We start from the raw sequence: 20,896 nt of genomic DNA on the forward strand, positions 1-20,896 counted from the left end.
CATATAGACCATTGTTTCAAAAAAGGATGATCCTGCCACTTCCTTGCATATATATATACTTGAAAATATAATATTTATAAAGCAAAACTTACATACATAAAGACCACTCATCACTAAAAATCACACAATACACAGCTATGATACAATACAAAAATTGGATGTACATGTTCAAAGCACCAACACAAAGTTATTTCAAAACAGCCTTATCCATCCTAGTACCAAACTATACAATGCCTTACCAGATACCATTAAACACATACAAAACATTGGTCACTTCAAAGCTAAACTGGAGTTGTACTTGGTTGATCACTGCTTTTACACAGTAAATGAATACCTACAAAACTAAATTTTTGTGTGTTTACCCAATGTAGTCTCATTCAGAAGAATATTTGTATTTTATCTCTCTGTATATAGCGTAACTGTTTTAAGTATTCATCATTAATTGATATATTAGTGTGTGTTATTATGTACAAAGGTATATTATATGTAAAACTGTTAATATTAACAAAAAATCCGAATATCTCTTGCACATTGTGCAGCTGTAGATGAAAATGGATCAATAAATCAAAAAAAAATTAATTGACAACTTTTTGCCTTTTTAAATCACAGTATGGTGACATATCGTGAACTGATTTGAGTCTTACAGGTGTAAACATTGTACTTTTGCACTACTGATGTATTATGCAGGTATGTTAGAATACTCCAACTTCTTAGCTGAGGAAAATAATTTACGACTCAGTTATGTTTTTTACTGAGAGCCATGTGTTGGTAAGAATGAGAACTACTTTATTCATGGTATAACCGACGGCCTAAGGACGATTTTTAACAGTGAAGCCATCTAATGGTGTGATGCGACCATGGAACTTCGATCGCGATTTTTCAGTGCAGGCATCTACTAGAGACAGAAGGAACTGCCATGTGGAACTGGATTTTTTAATATTTCGTATTTTCTGGGTTTGTGGAATGGTATTTTAGGTAAAACATATGTCCAGCAAATACAAATTCCTAACTCGTTATTTGTATTTTATAAGCAAGTATTAATTTTTAATTATTTGTGGAAAAATATCGTTTTTTTCAGTGCAGCTGTCTGCTGGTGATGGCAAAGAGTAGGACATGACAGCAAAGTTGCCTTTATTTACATTTTCAGAGCTTTTGGGGTAATACTTAAGGTAAGCAACTCATTTTCAACAAATGAGAATTATTTATTCAGGCTGTCTCAAAAAATGTGTTAACACTTTGACTGCCCATATCGTGCTGACATTTTTGTTTTTCCAAGTGTAATTAATGGAACAGAATGGCAGTAGAACAACTTAGCTTTGAAGAGAGAAAGTTTGTCCTTAAATATTACTGGAAAACCGAAAACGCTACATAGAATTGCAAAGACGGTTCAGAAGGGAGTTCGATAAGCTGCCATCAATGCACTAGACCATTTCTTGCATCAGAGATGAATTTGAAACAGGTGGAAGCGCTCACAACGTTAACAAGAAACGTTCTGGACGGCCACAGACATCCACCAGCCCTAGAAAATAAGAGCAGGTGGGAGAAACCCTCATTCAATCCCCACAGAAATCTCTATGACAAACAACTTGGAGATACGCGTCTCAAAAGATAGTGTTCATCACATCATGAAGCTTTTGCTCTGGAAATGCTACATACTAACACTACTTCACGGTCTCAATGAAGAAAATCCAGACTGGAGGGCTCAATTCTGTAACCGGTACGTGGTGAAATGTGCAGAAGATGCAGGGCGTCCATACAAAATTGCCTGGAGTGGTGAGGCCACCTTTAAATTAAATGGCACAACTAATGGCCATAATTTACCTAGTACAGTGTTGTAAATCCCCATGTTACAGCTGAACAACATTTAAAATGACCAGGGGTAACAGTGTAGTGTGGTATATCAGCAATGGGCACCATAGGACCATTTTTTTTACAGAACTGTTGCTGGTGGCAGGAACCTAACCCTACTGATGAGTCAATCAGTCCACTTTGATGTTTGATGATGATGAGCTTTACTTTCACCAAGATGGAGCACCTCTCCACTATCATTACAATGTAAGAGCTCACCTTGATGCAGCATTCTGAAACATCTGAACTGGACGGAGGGTTACTTCTGAATACCCTGCGTGTTCTCCAGACCTCATGCCAAGGAACTTCTTTAGCTGGGGATACCTCTAGGACAGAATTTATCGCACAAAATAGAACAATTGATAAACTGAAATTGTAAACTTAGCGATAATGTCGCGAAATTGCCAAGGGAATTGTATAGTGACATTTGTGAATCCATTGGTTGGTGTTATCGGGTTTGTCTGGACAATGATGGTCATCAATTTGAACATGACTCTTTAAGTACATTTGTCTTCTGTAATTCAAGCCTTTAAACTTATTTGTATGATTATAAATAAAGTTTTTATATTGTTTCAAAGTGTTAGTAAATTTTTTGAGACACCCTGCCTTTTATAAGCAAATATTGGTTTTTAGTTGTTTATAGAAAAGCTCGCTATCTACTCGTTCTAGTGTTCCACTGTAAATGATATATAGCTTCGAATCAAAGTTATCAGTGTGCATCCTTTGACTAGCATCAACTGGCTAGTGTAGCTACAACTAGTTCACTTCTTGTTACTCTGCTTATACCACAGACTGATAGGGCAACTCCCCTCTCCTTTGCGTCTGTTTGTCTGTGAAGTTTTTTGTGCCTTTGACTTCTTCTGTGATTGTGCTTGTTCATCATTCTTTTATTCTGCCTCCAAGACTTTGTGTGTGTGTATGTGTGTGTGTGTGTGTGTGTGTGTGTGTGTGTGTGTGTGTGTGTTGTGTGTGTGTACGCACGCACACGATGCACGCATGTGCGTGTGCCTGTCCATCATCACTGTCACCATCTCCATCTCGCCAATATCTTGTTGCTGTTCCACCATCGCCGCCACTGCTGCTGCTTCTGCCACAACCATCAGTGCCACTGCCAGCACAACCACCACCGCCTTCATCACCGATACCACTACTGCCAACTTCGTCATCATCAATCAATTGGTAACTTTGCCGCCAGCATGCCTTCTACAACCACCACCATTGTAACTGCCCCTCCCAATCCTGTCCTACTATCACTTGGAGCACTTTCATCAGGCCTATCCTCCTCTCCCAGTTGTCTCTTCTCCAGCCATGTCATCCTCAGTAGCACCCTCTTCAGATCCAGCATAAGGACCAACATCATCCAGTACAGCAACAACACCAAAACTACCACTACCATATGTCAGTCCACCTGCACCATCTCCATTGACTTGGCCAGGTTCCTTCACCCAAGCCTCCTTCCAAACAACCCTGTCACCTGTTACTCTCAATTTTGTGCACCACACCCTCCTTACCTACAGCTATCAGGAAGACTGCCAAATGCCTCAGCACTGATCTGCTGCCACTCCTGACACCAAAAAGAAAGCCTAACACATGGAAAGCCCAGACTATGTGGACTGCCAGGCCATTCCATCTGCCACCACATCTACCGAACTGCATATCTTCCTTCTCTCCCATCCTGACTCCAGCTTCCTCAAATCGGAAACCCTCCTCATTGAAATCAGAAAATATATGCTTTCCTTGCCTACCACTCAGATCATCCATAGAAGAAACTCCATCCTCATCAAACCCATGATCCAGAATTCCACACCAGACTCATCCAGAAGATTCCCCATGTCATTTTCGGTCCCCATGCAAGCCTCACACCTTTTCCCACAACCACCCAGACTAAGTAATCACAACCTCTCTGCCATCCCCTCACCCACATCACAGTGATCAAAGGGATCAACCCTGAGACCACAATGGAGGAGGTGGCGTCTGAGCTCAACTGCCATCCTGATCTGAAAGTTTGGCTCCATATCTTTGACGATTCTGACCTGACCTTCAAAGTCCACATCTTGACTGAATCCTCATCCACAATCGACCATCCTCTCCACCATAGGGCCCAGATCTACAAACGACAACACACAGCTGAACTATCCAGATCATGTTGTCAGTCCTACCACTGTCAAAGATGCCTCGTGTATAAGGACCACCTGAACACTGACTGTGAACACCCTTCCACCTGCCTAGATTGTAAATCCTGTCATTTCGGCAAGCAGTGCCCTAATCTTGCTTCCCCTCCCTCATGTAATACGTGTAACCTGCCCTACCTGTCCTGTTCCTCTAAGTGCAAGGCTCAACACCCACCTTGCAAAGCTGAGCTGACAGTGCCCATCAAACCTATTGACAATTGCCCCTACCCCAACAACTCCCTCCAGCCACCTCCAAAAGCTGAAGACATCATCTGCTTTTTGACCATAGTTCTTCAAAATATTCACCCTTTCCAGAGGCCACATACCCTACACCAAACTTCCCTTGCTGCCCACTCTGTCTTACACCTCAACACACAAGCCACCTATTCCCCACGCCAGGGCCACTTTCTTTTCACCCATCTCTACACCCCAGTTTAAACCCATATGAGCCATGCATCCCCACCACCTCTTATCTGCCTAAATCATGGTGCAACAGCAGTATAATGTCCTGTTCCACAATATCTGTTCCTTTTCAGCCAACAAACACTTCTTCATTCACGCCCTCTCCCAACACTATACTGACGCTTTCATCCTGTCAGATACCTTTCTCCAACCTCATCATACTATCCTCACTTCACCATACATCCTCCTCCAAACAGATTGTTGGTGCCAGGTTGAGATTCATTGGGAGAGTCCTTCGAAAACGTAGTTCATCAACAAAGGAGGTGGCTTAAAAAACACTCGTTCGACCTATACTTGAGTATTGCTCATCAGTGTGGGATCCGTACCAGGTCGGGTTGACAGAGGAGATAGAGAAGATCCAAAGAAGAGTGGCACGTTTTGTCACAGGGTTATTTGGTAAGCGTGATAGTGTTACAGAGATGTTTTCAGCAAACTCAAGTGGCAGAGAATGAGACTTTCACTCTGCAGCGGAGTGCGTGCTGATATGAAACTTCCTGGCAGATTAAAACTGTGTGCCCGACCGAGACTCGAACTCGGGACCTTTGCCTTTCGCGGGCAAGTGCTCTACCATCTGAGCTACCGAAGCACGACTCACGTCCGGTACTCACAGCTTTACTTCTGCCACTATCTCGTCTCCTACCTTCCAAACTTTACAGAAGCTCTCCTGCGAACCTTGCAGAACTACCACTCCTGCTAGAACTAGCTTCTGTAAAGTTTTAAAAGTAGAAGACGAGATACTGGCAGAAGTAAAACTGTGAGTACCGGGCGTAAGTCGTGTTTCGGTAGCTCAGATGGTAGAGCACTTGCCCGCGAAAGGCAAAGGTCCCGAGTTCGAGTCTCGGTCGGGCACACAGTTTTAATCTGCCAGGAAGTTTCGAGAGGGTGCGTTTCTGGATGAGGTATCGAATACATTGCTTCCCCCTACTTATACTGCTACGGTCACAGGTTCGAATCCTGCCTCGGGCATGGATGTGTGTGATGTCCTTAGGTTAGTTAGGTTTAAGTAGTTCTAAGTTCTAGGGGACTGATGACCACAGATGTTAAGTCCCATAGTGCTCAGAGCCATTTGAACCATTTGAACCCCCTACTTATAACTCCCGAGGAGATCACAAATGTAAAATTAGAGAGATTCGAGAGCGCACGGAGGCTTTCCGGCAGTCGTTCTTCCCGCGAACCATACGCGACTGTAACAGGAAAGGGAGGTAATGACAGTGGCACGTAAAGTGCCCCCCGCCACACACCGTTGGGTGTTTACTTAAAAACTGACATATATATTCCTTACACCCATACGTACTGTTGTGTTGTAAATTTGTTCAAACGCAGTAGGTAGGATTTAATTCTGTTTCCTCCACTGTTTCACGAAAATGTGAAATTAATGCACGGCCATAGCTTATTGTTTCAGCTACTTCGTAGTTTCTTGCGTATCCCTTGAGTCAGACGTCTTGTGTTCGAACAAGCTCGATACTGTATCGACTATCGAGCACTACGGCGAAACGGGAAATATCGAGCCTGTTCGAATGCGGATATCGTTTTTCCAGCCCTAGTGAATAGTGAATACACAAGACCATCCGCAATATGGAATACGGTACATCATGACGTCACTATGCTGTGAGTGGAACGTGAATAACACACCTTGTTTTACTTCAGATTTTTGGAATTTTTCTTGTAGAAACATTTTCGTTTTTGAAGAGGTGGGACACTTCTGTTCGGAGAACGCATTGGCTATCGATGTATGTGTCGTATTGTCGTTCGATAAGAAATTTTGAAAATGTGGCGTGGTGATGTTTTGGGCATGTGACAATAATAATTTGCTACTGTGAAGTAGTTATAAGCCGTTACGTCAGTTTGAGTTCCTTTACAAAGGTAAGTACCTTCCGTATCTTTTCTAGTTGAGAAATTTGGCATGTCAGATTGTGAGGAGCTCCAGTAGAGGACTGGTTATGGCTGTATGAAAATTAATGAATATGCAAATAGTTGCTTTTCCTGTAGGAGACCTTATGTTATGAAAACAGGAAAATATCAATCAGTTTTGGACACTGCCAGTTCCAAGTACATCTGCAGTGTAATTTGCTTCTTCACACGAAAATATGTCGACTGTTTTTGAAGAGGTACTCATTGATTGCGAACACACGTTATGTTGTGTACCTGTAGCGTTTTACATAATGTTGACGTGTAGATATCGTCATCGTAGAGATTCTTATTTACTAACTGCATTGTCTTATTACCAAGTTTCCGTAATGGATCTCGAACAATGTTTTACGGTTTCAGGACAGCACTCGTGTCTTCCACGTGTGTGTATGCGATTTTTACGTCAATTACTGGCGCGTAGTAAGATTCCGAAAGCAACTATAGGCGATTTCGTCTTCTACCCCTGTTACCATTCTTATCTCTTAGGATTCCGTTGTGTAGGTGAAACTGTAACATTTATTTTCCATCCTTTATGCTGTTTCTATTGATTTTCATGAAGTGAAGTGTTGTTTCCTAAAAAGTGACAAGTATTTTGTTATGACGGCAAGACTGTCTATGCACTAGACTGGTGCAATCAGCAGGACACTTATCTTGGTTTCCCAAGTCGAATTTTACGCTCTTGTACATCAGAATATCTAGACAAGGGCACAAAAGAATTTTACATGGTAAGGTCTGCCAGGACTTTATTTATGAGAACGTGTATTGTTTTCCTCATAGAGAATTCTTTTTGAATGTCAACATGACTGCAACTGGTAATAGGGCCTAGTTACGTTATGCCTCCTCACTTGTTTTTACTTTCTACAGAACATACATACATGTTTTGGTACATTATATGTACCAATAACAACGTATCTTAATTTACCTTACAGTAATGATAATGTATGATAGCCTTAAATATGGAACAGATGTTGCCAGTGACTAAAACAGGTGTCCAGCAATGCTACATATCAAGTTCATACAAAACCAGCTTTATTTGGTTATTCACAAATGTTTCCTTCTCTAAATCAAACTGTCACTAATCTATAGTGAATTCAATTGACACAGAAACTGTCAGTTACTGTTATTCAGGAATAAATTTGTTAAAAAGTTTTCCTTAATAGGAAGTTGTTTGTTGTTTTGAAGACTGATTTCATGCGACTCTCCATGCTATTCTCTCATCAGCTGTGCTGTTGTTTCCCAGTGTCCTCATGATTATACTCCTTTTCAAGGTACACTGAGTTATATGCAGTCCTAAAGGCATTGTAGCAGATGAGGTGCAATTGACACAATAACTTTATCTACTAAGATTCCCTGGATGCCCTACAGACCATTCACCAAATACACCCAAGCACGTAAGGCAGTACAAAACATACAGGACACACGTAATGTACTCTAACATCAGGGTAAGGAAGTAATATTCTGCTGAGTATCTTGCCATGTGAAGATACTGGGAAATGAGCAAGCAGATACAACAACAAGGGATGCATGCAAGTGAAGTAAATACTTCCCTGTGCTGTACCCACAAGTGCTATTGTGTTGTTGAGGAGAAAAGTTAGGTGCAAGGAGAATGTGTGACTTGAGGTAGAAGATATCAAATTAAGGCTGCTGAAGCCCACTGTTTTGCCATGGAAAACATCATTCCAGGCTCACGGATAGGAAGAAGTGACTGCAACATGACAGAAAAGGACATCACCCTAAGACACAAAAGACCTTTTCCAGCAGTGTCATCCACCAGTGTAGTGCTTACAGTGTACCTATGTCAGAACGCCATGTCTTGTTTGCATTTAACATTCTGATAACAGGACAGCAATTGTTCTTGATAATGATTTGTCCACTGTTTTAAGTAACAATGAGGCAACTTGTTTGTTTTCTCAGGACCCCTTCTCAAACTATAAGGCAAGTTATTTTAATGTATCTCGGAGTGGCTGGTTCACTTCGTTTGTCAGCGATCGAGCCATTATCTGAATCAGTTTTACAATTTTGACTGTGGCCATGTCTTCTTTAATACATATTGTTAAACTGAGACTTGGGTTTTTATTTAAACAGTCCTAATTTCCGTGAATAGTACTGCTACCCAACATTTACTTCTTCTCACAGTGGTTTGTTCCTTCCTGATTTTATATGCGGTCAATGAACCACATGTAGGAGGGAATAATTTTTAGCACTTCCATAAGGTACTTCTCATTTTATTTAGTATTTCATATCATGGCGGTATTCTAATTTTGTTTCAGTGTGAGGAAAGGGCATGAATGCGCATGTAGACATATTCTTCCTTGCACATTTTTACTACATGTTTTAATGTGTTGATAAGGAACCATGGTCTCCTTTCTGACTGCAAACAATCTTTCAAGTTTGTATTAGGTTGGTGCATAAGTTCGTAGTGGTTTTGTTTTGAATGTTGATATTTCAGTTGCTGTGGGTTATTTATTGATTGTCATTTTTTATTTGCAGTTTACTGTTGCTATTTGAGTTTACATATTCTCATTTTGTCTTTTGGAAACAGTGAATGGGGTGGACACCAGAAAAATGAGTGTCAAGTGGAGAAATCAGAACATTTCTGACATATTATTCTCCTAGAGTTCAGTAGAGGGGTGACAGCAGCAGAGGCATTTGCGTCGTTATGGGGATAATGCCATGGGACAGAGCATGGCAAGAAAATGGTTTTCTCATTTGCAGTAGGATCATTTTGAGATTGACTCTCCACTTTCAGGAAGACCTTTAGGGTTTGATGAAGATTGTGTAAACACATTAGTCCCAATTATCCACACCAGTGTACTCAAGAACTGGCAGATGTGAAGAACTGTGGTCATTCAACCACCGTGCAACATTTGCATGCAATAGGGAAGGTTCAAAAGTCGGGCTTACGGGTACCGCGTGCTCCAAGCCAAAATCACAAAAACCAGCAGTTGCCATATGTGCATGTCTGCAATTGGCTCATGAACAACACTGACCATTCACATCCTGTATCATCACTGGTGATGAGAAAGTGTCTCTTTATGCTAACATAAGAAAAAGAAAGGAATGGTTGAACCCAAATGATGCAGCAACTTCCCCTATAAAGATATTCGTGCATCCACAAAAGATAATGAAATGCATTTGACAGAACAGTGACTGTTTGGTGTACTATGAGTTGTTTCCCTGAGATGTAACAATCACTGCTCTCATTTATTATCAACAACTGAGTCGTCTTGAAGTTGCAGTCCAAGAACAATGACCAGAAATACTGTGTGAAGTGATCCTACTCTATACTAATGCCTGCCCGCATTCTGTTAGACTGACAAAAAGCGCTATGTAGAAGTTCGTTTGGAAAGTCGGCCTGCACTTACTTTATTCACCTGATTGTGTGCCCTCAGATTTCACCTTTTCCACTTTCTTTCAAACAACCTTCTGGGAACTTCCTTTATGGATGAAAATGCGCTGTGAACATGGGTTGATGACTCCTTTGCTTCTAAACCACACGATTTCTACAGTTGCGCAATCGAAAAGTTACCCCAACCTTGGCAGTCTGTTCTAAGCAGTGAAGGATAATATATTATTGGTGACTAAAGTCTCTGTTGTGTGTATCTGCTGTGTGTAGTAAACTTAGGGAAAACTGCTGTGATCTTGTGCCCCCCAGTAAGATTGATTATGAGGAAAAACTTTATTTTTGCTTAGTATTTAATTTATATTCTGCAAAGGTGCTCATAACTATTTCATTGAGTGCCCTGAAATCATCATCATCAAAAACTTCACCATACTAATCTCATCATTTGCCAAAATAGAGGGCAGATTCCCACTTAAATTTGCTTCTACGCACTCATCGCAGTATAAAATGCACTCGGTTAAAATGTGCAGTATAGTGATTTGTGTGCCACAGACATTGCAAACTAGGTGATCTTACCTGTGTCTGAAGCCACGTATTAGGGGACAGTGCTCCATTTGGAGGCAGCTCATGTGTACTTCATCCTGTCAGACTGACTGGTAAGATGTATACAACAGCCAAATAATTGTCTTAATCAAGTCAGTTTATTGTCCCTCACCGCCAGCCACTCCCCACCCCACAGTTACAAAACTTACCAGCAAAATGATAGCATGCAGTTGAATGGCACATTGTTTCATGCCATGTTTGCAGCAGGTCTCTTTGGCTGCTTAGTTTCCTTGCTCATTTTCCCAGATTCCCTTGTGCCTTGGTAACCAGCAGGATGGTGGGTGTCCAATTTGTTTTGTCTCCCCTTCCCATGGGTCCATTTGTTGCAATGTTAGTATGGCACCAATGGAACTGGAGCAAATGAAGTTTTGCTTTGCAAATGCCTCATCTGCTCTATTGTCTTTAAGATTCCATATAACTCTGCAGTGAATATGATGTACCCATTGAGAAAGCAAACCTTGAATACATGATCTGGGAACATAATTGAACAGTTCAGGGGAATCTCCTTGCCTAAGTGTACATATTTTGAAATCATGATAACTCTCTAAAATATTGTAAAACAAAGATTTAAAGGTTGAATCTGGAATGTAGTCTTTCTTAAAATTTGTCATGTCTAAAATAATTCTGAACCTCCTGGGAAGATATGGTGGAGATCTTCTCCAGCCTCGGTATAAAACTTCAGAATTAGCCACACTTACCTCTAAAATGAGCCTGATTGTCAAACACTTGGATCACAAGACACAAAAGAATTAGACATTAGCTGCCAGTGGGCATTGATTTGTATCAACGGAGCAAGTTGAAAATCTTTGCTGAACTGGGATTAGAACCTGGGTCTCCTGCTTACTAGGCTAATGCACTGACCGCAATGCCATCTGGTCACAGTGGTCACCACAGCTTCACAGTCTATCCAATCGTGCCTCCTGTCTGACCGAAAGTCTTAACTTTATACAGCACACTGTTGTTATAGTTCCCCTACCCATTAGGCTCATTACTTGCAGCATCCATCAATTCCTGTAAGTTTTCAAGTGTGGTATGTTCCTGCACTGAAGGGTCATTGGCTGTCATCACCTATAAAGTGTCTGCCCCGATAGCTAAGTGGTCAGTGTGACAGATTGCCATCCTATGGGCCCGGGTTCGATTCCTGGCTGGGTCGGAGATTTTCTCCGCTCAGGGACTGGGTGTTGTTGTCTTCATCATTATTTCATCCCTATCCGGCGCGCAAGTCACCCAATGTGGTGTCGAATGTAATAAGACCTGCACTAAAGTGGCTGGACCTGCTCCGCAAGGGGAAATGATGCCAAACACTTGTTTGCATTTCATCACCTATAATCTTGTATCACAATTACTGGAACACTGCAATACAGATTCCCTGTTTCATTTGATAAAGAGGAAACCTTGTGGTATAAAAATGTTTCTGTATTCCCCAGGTGGGAGGCTACAACAGAAATTCTGAAAAACCTTAATTGACAGACCCACTCTCAAAGCATGCTTTTTACCTTGTTAAAACCTGACGAAAAAATATCAAGGAACACTTCTTTTCTGAGCAGAATCTATCAGTATTCTTCAGTTACATAGTGGCTATTAAACTTTTTGAGAGATTAATAGACTGGGACTCAAACCGAGGTCCTTAGCTTTTTGGTAACCTCTTTTCCCTGTTGATGTACCCAGAAACAGTTCGTACACTGCCTCTAAGCTGCCATCTGCCAGTATCTTCCAGCCACATTTCAATTAGGGGAGAAGGTACATTCATGTAATGACAGTTGCTTACCAAACAAAATGTCTTACTATTGCAGTGTTGTTCTGATAAGTTAAATTGATAGTTTCATGTTGCTGTTTACAATTTCATAGCTGCAGATGCTTAAGTTTAATGCATTTGCAGCTATAGCAGAATTAGTGTGTCTATATATGGGAGATACTTTAATATATTGCAGCGAGGAAGTAATTGCAACAAGCAACTCCAAAAAGGTATAAGTTTTTGGTTTTTACTTTATGAAAATTTTAATATATTTTTGTTTCTATTAGCTTTGAGTTACTTAAGTGTGCTTAAAGCAGTCAGTTCTGTATGATTAGATAACTGATTTATATCACTTAGGTAGTGACTATAAACTAAGCTGCCCTCTGTTCATTTTCATCTATAAATAATCTCTATTAATCAACTGTTTGAAGTGAACAAGTTGCTCTGACAAACTATTGGAATATTACCATATTTGAATAACTTCCATTACCTTTCACACACAAATTTCATTTCTCAAAATAGTGAGAAAGTCACTTGTTTGGCAGTATGATAAACCTTGGATGGAGCAGTTTGTGGAATGCAGATATTGAAGAATTGCAAGGGAGAGAGGGGTGTTTGTACATGGCGTGGTTTGAACGTGAATGTTTGTGGTAAGAGGATACTTACGCAAGACTGATTAGTAGAACCAAGCAGTCTGATTGTAGTAATATTCAGTTCACCCTCTCCAAGTGATTTTCAGTGTGTTCCCTAGTCCTTTCTTTCCTTCTTTTTTTGCCTGAAGATGGAATATAGTTTTAAGATAAAAAAATTCTAGCAAATTAAATTACTGCAGCTTGGTCAAAGTCATTGATCTTAAAGTACATTAATTTAGTATGAATATTATTCATTTCTCCATTTTAAGCTTACTGCAATTAATGAAAGGAAATTATACACCATATGTGTTTGGCTTTTATTTACAAAGCACTGTCTGTGCTCATTCTTTAAATATGGATTCATATGTTTGTACATTTTGGTTGTTGTATTTCTTTATGACGTTGGTGTGCAATTTTCTGATAATGCTTCTGCCACTTGTTCATACATTCTGCATACCACTGTTTTTCCCTTTTGTTATTGAAGGTTGAAGAAGAAAGAAAATTTAGTTGTACATATAGACCTAGTTTTTGGCCTTTTACACTTTTCTCTTGCACTACATTGGTGTTATGTACACTTCACCTCACTCTAGAACTAGAACTGCAGTTGCATCTTTTCATACTCAGCATAATATTACAGTGTTCGTGTTTGTTCGTTTTTCCTGTAGGTTGTGAATGTTGCCAACCTGTGTGGTCATATGTGTATATTTTAAGTTATAATAATAAGTGGTCATTTAAGAGTGTGTAGTTTGCTGTGTTTATTTGATCATTTATGAGTTATTTCTTTTCTGTTGTGGTTTTCTGAGTGTGGTAATTTTCTTTTACAGTGAGGTGGTTTTTTTGTTGTTTGACCATATGATTTCCATGTGCGTGTTCCTGGTGGTAATTTTATGTTGGCATTGGTGTAAGTGTTCTGCAAAATTCAAATGATTTGCTCTCCGCTTCCATGCTCTTACATTTCCTTTGTATCTAGTGTTAAATGTTCTCCTGGTTTGACCTATTCGTCTTTTGTCACATGTATTACATTTCAGTTGGAATAATTCTGATTTGTGATAGAGAGCAATTTTTTGTATTATTTCTGGAAAGTACTTTTGAATTGAATTGTTGGTTTGGTCAGCTATTTTTATATCTTGTTTTTAAAAAGTATTGGACATTCTATTGGTGTGTTTGTGGTTGTACATCATTATGTATGGGATGCACCAATAACAAAATCCAGAAAGAAATGACCAAACTCCCAGCTATCACCAATACAAGGACAGAACCACACACACACACACACACACACACACACACACACACACACACACACACAAAACACAAGAAACAGGAACAACACAAACTGAGAAAGAAACAAAAAACCCAAGGTGGTGCCCAATGACATGCAGCCACAAACACACACACACACACACACACACACACACACACAAAAAACATCCATATTTTTATTTATTTATTTTTTTTTTCGAGCAAGTCATAAAAATAGCTGACCAAACCAATAATTCAGTTCAGAAGTGTTTTCAAAAAGCAGTAGGACAAACTGTTCTACATGGGAAGTCAAGAATATACCAACTGAAATGTAATATATGTGATGGAAGATACATGGGTCAAACCAGGAGAACATGTGGCACTGAATGTAAAGAACATTAAGAGCATGGAATTAGAGGACAAATCATTCGACTTTTGCAGAACACTTACACCAACACTAAAATAAAATTATCACCAGAGACACAGACATGAAATACAAATTCGGTTTCACAGAGAATAGTCATCGGCATTGGCCTTTACTTGGCTTGCATTTATTGTGAATATCACCCCCAGTGTAAATTCCCAAGCAACTAAAAAAAGTGCAAGTTATTCCCATATACATTAAATTATAATAATAATAATAATAATAATAAGTCATTCTGGTGGTCTTCAGTCCAAAGATTGGTTTGACGCAGTCCTCCTTGCTACTCTATTCTGTGCAAGCCTCCTCATCTCCATATAAGTACTGCAACTTACATCTTTCCTGTATTTATCTCTTGGTCTCCTGGTACAGCTGCCCCCATGTCCCTCCAGAACTAAATTGATGATCCCTTGATGTCTCGGAAAGTGTCCTATCAACTGATCCCTTCTTCTAGTTGTGCTGCAAATTTGTTTTATCCCCAGTTCTATTCAGTACCTCCCTAAAAGTTACGTGTCCTACCCATTAAATCTGTAGCATTCTTTTGTAGCACCACATTTCAAAAACTTCCATTCTGTTCTTGTTGAAACTGTTTATCATCAATGTTTCGTTTCCATACATGCCTACACTTCATACAAATACTTTCAGAAAAGACTTCCTAACACTTAAATCTGTATTTGATGTTTGTTCATAAGTGCTTTTCCTGCCATTGTCAATCTACCTGATTTGGCTATCATCAGTTATTCTGCTGCCCAAATAACAAAAGTCATCTAGTACTTTCAGAGTCTTGTTTCCTAATCTAATTCCATAACATGATTTAATTTGACTACATTCCATTATCATTGTTTTGCTTTTTGTCTCACTCCCTTCTCAACCACTGCTTCTCTTTCAGCCCTCTTGACCCTTTAGAACTACCATCTCGTTACTGTACAAATTGTATATCGCCATTCTTTCTCAGTGTTTTGCCCTTGCTACCTGCAGAATTTCAAAGAGAATAGTCCGGTCAACACTGTAAAAAGCTTTCTATAAATCTACAAATCCTGTAAATGTAGGTTTGCCTTTCCTTAATATATCTTCTAACATAAGTTGTTAGGTTAGTACTGCCTCAGGTATTCCTACATTTGCCCGGTATCCAAACTGACCTTTCCCAAGGTGAGTTCCTGCCAGACTTTCATTCTTCTTCCGTAAAGAATTCATCTTAGTATCTTGTGACTGGCTTATTCAACTGACAGTTTAGTAATATTCATGCCTGTCAGCAGCTGCTTTTTTTGTAATTGGAGTTTTACATTCTTGTTGAAGTTTGAGGGTATTTCACCTGTCACACACTTGCATGCCAAATGGAAGAGTTTAGCCATGACTGGCTCTCCCAAAGCTATCAGTAGTTCCGACGGAATGTCATCTCTTGCCATAGCCTTGTTTGGCTTAAGTTGTTCAGTGCTGTATCAAATTCTTCTTGCAGTGTCATATCTTCCATCTCGTCTTCATCTATTTCCTCTTGCATTTCTATAACATTGCCTTAAAGTTCATCTCCCTTGTATAGACCCTCTGTATATTCCTTCCACTTTTTAGTTTTCCCTTCTTTGCTTAGGACTGGTTTTCAATCTGAGCTCTTGATATACATCTGCTTCTGTTTTCTGGAGAAGCCCCTTTTATTTTCCTATAGGTAGTATCTATCTTTCCCAAAGTGAGATATGCTTCTAAATCTTTTCATTTGTCCTCTGGCCTGGATGACTGACTGATCTGGCCTTGTAACATTAACCAAGATGGCCTTGCTGTGCTGGTACTGCGAACAGCTGAAAGCAAGAGGGAACTACAGCCATAATTTTTCCCAAGGGCATGCAGCTTTACTATATGGTTCAATGATGATGCTGTCCACTTGGGTAAAATATTCCGGAGGTAAAATAGTCTCCCATTCGGATCTCTGGGTGGGGACCACTCAGGAGGACGTCGTTATCAGGAGAAAGAAAACTGGCGTTCTACGTATCGGAGCGTCGAATGTCAGATCCCTTAATCGGACAGGTAGGTTAGAAAATTTAAAAAGGAAATAGATAGGTTAAAGTTAGATATAGTGGGAATTAGCAAAGCTCGGTGGCAGGAGGAACAAGACTTCTGGTCCGGTGACTATAGGGTTATAAATACAAAATCAAATAGGGGTAATGCGAGAGTAGGTTTCATAATGAATAAAAAAAAATAGGAGCGCGGGTATGCTGCTATGAACAGCATAGTGAACACATTATTGTAGTCAAGATAGACACGAAGCCCACAGCTACCACAGTAGTACAAGTTTATATGCCAACTAGCTCTGCTGATAACGAAGAGATTGAAGAAATGTATGAGGAGATAAAAGAAATTATTCAGATAGTGAAGGGAGACGAAAATCTAATAATCATGGGTGACTGGAATTCGATAGTAGGAAAAGGAAGAGAAGGAAAAGTGGTAGGTGAATATGTAATGGGGGTAAGGAAAGAAAGAGGAAGCTGCCTGGTAGAATTTTGCACAGAGCATAACTTAATCATAACTAACACTTGGTTCAAGAATCATGAATAAGGTTGTATTCATGGAAGGGGACTGATGACCATAGATGTTAAGTCCCATAGTGCTCAGAGCCATTTTTTGTATTCATGGAAGAGGCCTGGAGACACTGGAAGGTGTCAGATGATATAATGGTAAGACATAGAATTAGGACCCAGGTTTTAAATTGTAAGACATTTCCAGGGGGCAGACGTGGACTCTGACGACAATCTGTTGGTTATGATCTGTAGATTAAAACCGAAGAAACTGCAAAAAGGTGGAAATTTAAGTAGATGGACCTGGTTAAACTGAAAGAACCAGAAGTCGTAGAGTGTTTCAGAGAGAGCATTAGGGAACGATTGTAAAGAGGGGGGAAAGCAATAAGAACAATGGGTAGCTATGAGAGATGAAATAGTGAAGGCAGCAGAGGATCAAGTCGGTAAAAAGACAAGGGCTAGTGGAAATCCTTGGGTAACAGAAGAAATATTGAATTCAACTGACCAAAAGAGAAAATATAAAAAATGCAGTAAATGAAGCAGACAAAAAGCAATACAAATGTCTCAAAAATGAGACCGACAGAAAGTGCAAAATGGGTAAGCAGGGATGGCTAGATGACAGATGTAAGGATGTAGAGGCACATATCACTAGGGGTAAGATAGATACTGCCTACAGGAATATGAAAGAGAACCAGTTGTATGAATATCAAGAGCTCAGATGGATACTCAGTTCTAAGCAAAGAAGGGAAAGCAGAAAGGGGGAAGGAGTGTATAGAGGGTCATACAATGGCGAAGTACTTGAGGACAATATCATAGAAATTGAAGAGCATGTAGATGAAGATCAAATGGGAGATATGATACTGCGTGAAGAGTTTGGCAGAGCACTGAAAGACGTAAGTTGAAACACGGCCCCGGGTGGAGACAACATTCCATTAGAACTACTGATAGACTTGCGAGAACCAACCCTAATGAAATTCTACCATCTGGTGAGCAAGATGTATGAGACAGGCAAAATACCATCAGTCTTCAAGAAGAATATAATAATTCCAATCCCAAAGAAAGCAGGTGTTGACAGATGTGAAAATTACCAAACTATCAGGTTAATAAATACTCTCTTTCAAATTCGGAAGGTGGCAGGGTTCAAATACAGGGAGCAAAAGGCTATTTACAATTTGCACAGAAACCAGATGACAGTTATGAGTTGAGGGGCAAGGAAGGGAAACGGTGGTTGGGAAGGGAGTAACACAAGGTTGTAGCGTATCCCTGATGTTCTTCAATCTGTATATTGAGCAAGCAGTAAAGGAAACAAAAGAAAAATTTGCAGTAGGAATTAAAACGAATGGCGAAGAAATAAAAACTCTGAGGTTCGCCGATGACATTGTAATTCTGTCAGAGACAGCAAAGGACTTGGAAGAGCAGTTGAATGGAATGGACATTGTCTTGAAAGGAGGATATAAGATGAACATCAACAAAAGCAAAACGAGGATAATGGAATGTAGTTGCATTAAATCAGGTGATGGTAAGGGCATTAGATTACAAAATGAGATGCTTACAGTAGTAGATGAGTTTTGCTATTTGAGGAGCAAAATAACTAATGATGGTCGAAGTAGAGGAGATATAAAATGTAGACTGGCAATGGCAAGGAAAGTGTTTCTGAAGAAGAGAAGTTTGTTAACATTGAGTATAGATTTGTCAGGAAGTCATTTCTGAAAGTATTTGTATGGAGTGTAGCCATGTATGGAAGTGAAACATGGACGATAAATAGTTTAGACAAGAAGAAAATAGAAGTTTTCTAATTGTGGTACTACAGAAGAATGCTGAAGATTAGATGGGTAGATCACATAACTAATGAGGAGGTACTGAATAGAACTGGAGAGAAGAGGATTTTGTGGCACAACTTGACAAGATGAAGGGACCGGTTGATAGGACATGTTCTGAGCCATCAGGGGATCACCAATTTAGTATTGGAGGGCAGTGTTGAGGGTAAAAATCATAGAGGAAGACAAAGAGATGAATACACTAAGCAGATTCAGAATGATGCAGGTTGCAGTAGGTACTAGGAGATGAAGCAGCTTGCACAGAATAGAGTAGCCTGTAGAGCTGCATGAAACCAATCTCTGGACAGAAGACCACAACAACGTTTTGCACTTCGTGTCACTCTCATTTTTTGTAAGTTCTTATTTCCTTTTGCCAGCTTCAGTGCTGCGTTTTTATTCAGAAAAATTGAATGGTTTATTCAAGAGAGATTTGGACTATTTCACTGGAGTAGAAATGTCTTAGGTAATGAGTCCTACATTGAACTGAACCCTGATGACCTGTGAAGATGTGTCTGGAGACGCCCGGGACAGCAGTGGATATGAACCTGACTGCCAGCTGCCATATGGCCCAACAACCTGGAGTGGTTGTCTTGGGTGCCATTTCATTTCATAACAGGATTATGGCACCCTTACAGCACAGTGGTATGTCAACAATATTCTATACCCTGTTTTGTTGCCCTTCATGACAAGTTATCCTGGGCTTAAATTTTAGCAAGGTAATGCTAGCTCACACACAGAAAGTTTCTACTGCTTTGGCCAAGAAGATTGCTGGATCACTTCCTAATGGAAAATGTTTGGAACATTACTGGTTGGGCCCCTCCATCCAGCTCAGGATTTTGATGATCTAATGCACCAATTGGGCAGAATTTGGCACAATATCCCTCAGGGCAATATCCAACACCTGTCATTAACCAATGCCAATTGCCTGTGGTGGACCAACATTTTATTGACTTGCTCAGTTTGTGAAGCTCTTTCTCTTGATTAAATTATCCAGTTATTCTGAAATTTTAATCGTTTGTCTGGACATTTATGTCACAGATTCCGATTCCTGTCCCATCAGATAATTGCTAATTGCTTTATTATGGGTTCCCGCCCCCCCCCCTCCCCCTCCATCCTTCCTAAGTGTGAGTATAATAAGAAGGGTAAAAGAGCAAGCTTGCACAATTGCAAACCAGTATCCCTAATGCCAGTTTGCTGCAGAATTCTGGAACATATTCTAAATTGAATATAATAAATTTCCATTGTACAGAAATACTTGTGTATGCAAAGCAGCACGGATTCAGCAAGCATCAATTATATGAAACTCCACTTACTCTTTTCTTGCACAATATCCTGTGAGCTGAGAATGGAGAGCAACACGCAGATTCCGTTTCCATAGTTTTTTCGGAAAGCATTTGACACTTTGCCACACTGCAGACTGTTAACAGATGTCGGAGCATACAGAATACGTTCTTAGACATGTGGATGGCTCGAAGACTTCTTAGGTAATAGAACCCAGCATCCCGTACAACGGATGCTCGTTGGAGGCAAAGGTATCATCAGGAGTTTTCCTGGGAAGTGTGAAAGGACCATTCTTATCCCTATATATGTAAAAAATGTGACAGATTGTGTGAGCAGCAGTCTGTGGGCATTTGCTGATGCTTCTGTGGGGTACAAGAAACTGTTGTGGTTGTGTGACTGCAGGATAATACCAAGATGAACTGTATATGTTATAGAGCAAGGTAGAACCATTCCACTTGTTGCTGAATCATTCCTGAAAGAAACTTTTTTTTTTTTTTTAATTTGATTTAATTTTGTGTCTGACACCTGTATGAGTGTTATACATAACTAGCTACAATCTTGTTCAAGCAGGGATTCTTAAAGTATTACTACGCACTGAGTAAATTCCCAAATACTGATGACAGCACCCTTGTTATTTTACCTAGAAATAATTTTAATACAGAAATATCTATAATTTAATATTTGTAAGGAAGACATAGCGGAGAAATTTTAGTGAGCAAATAGATGTTCCTTCTGATGTGATGTATGGCATCCAAAAGCATTCCTTTTCATCTTCTCCAAACACAATTTACTTTTCCCAAAACTTTCCTATTTCAAAAATTATTAGTAAGCAAATGTGTCGTGTTCCAGACTATTTGAAGTTTAAGTATGGTTATTTCCCAATCTGAGTACTATAGTTTTCTAACCCTGGCTTTTTTTTTTTATTCCAA

At 39.9% G+C, this 20,896-nt stretch overlaps 1 protein-coding gene across 6 annotated transcripts in view; it reads left to right on the forward strand.

Moving 5' to 3' along the window:
* Positions 1-5,967: 5,967 nt before the first annotated feature.
* Positions 5,968-20,896, forward strand: part of LOC126462486 (uncharacterized) — a 58,681-nt gene continuing 43,752 nt past the window's right edge. For 2 of the 6 annotated variants that reach the window (XM_050096076.1, XM_050096080.1), the window contains exon 1: positions 6,116-6,344. The gene's annotated coding sequence lies outside the window, so the exon portion shown is untranslated. The other 4 variants (XM_050096077.1, XM_050096078.1, XM_050096079.1 and 1 more) reach the window with 4 other exon arrangements.

Source organism: Schistocerca serialis, chromosome 1, assembly GCF_023864345.2.
Source record: "Schistocerca serialis cubense isolate TAMUIC-IGC-003099 chromosome 1, iqSchSeri2.2, whole genome shotgun sequence".
Classification (NCBI taxonomy): Eukaryota; Metazoa; Arthropoda; class Insecta; order Orthoptera; family Acrididae; genus Schistocerca; species Schistocerca serialis.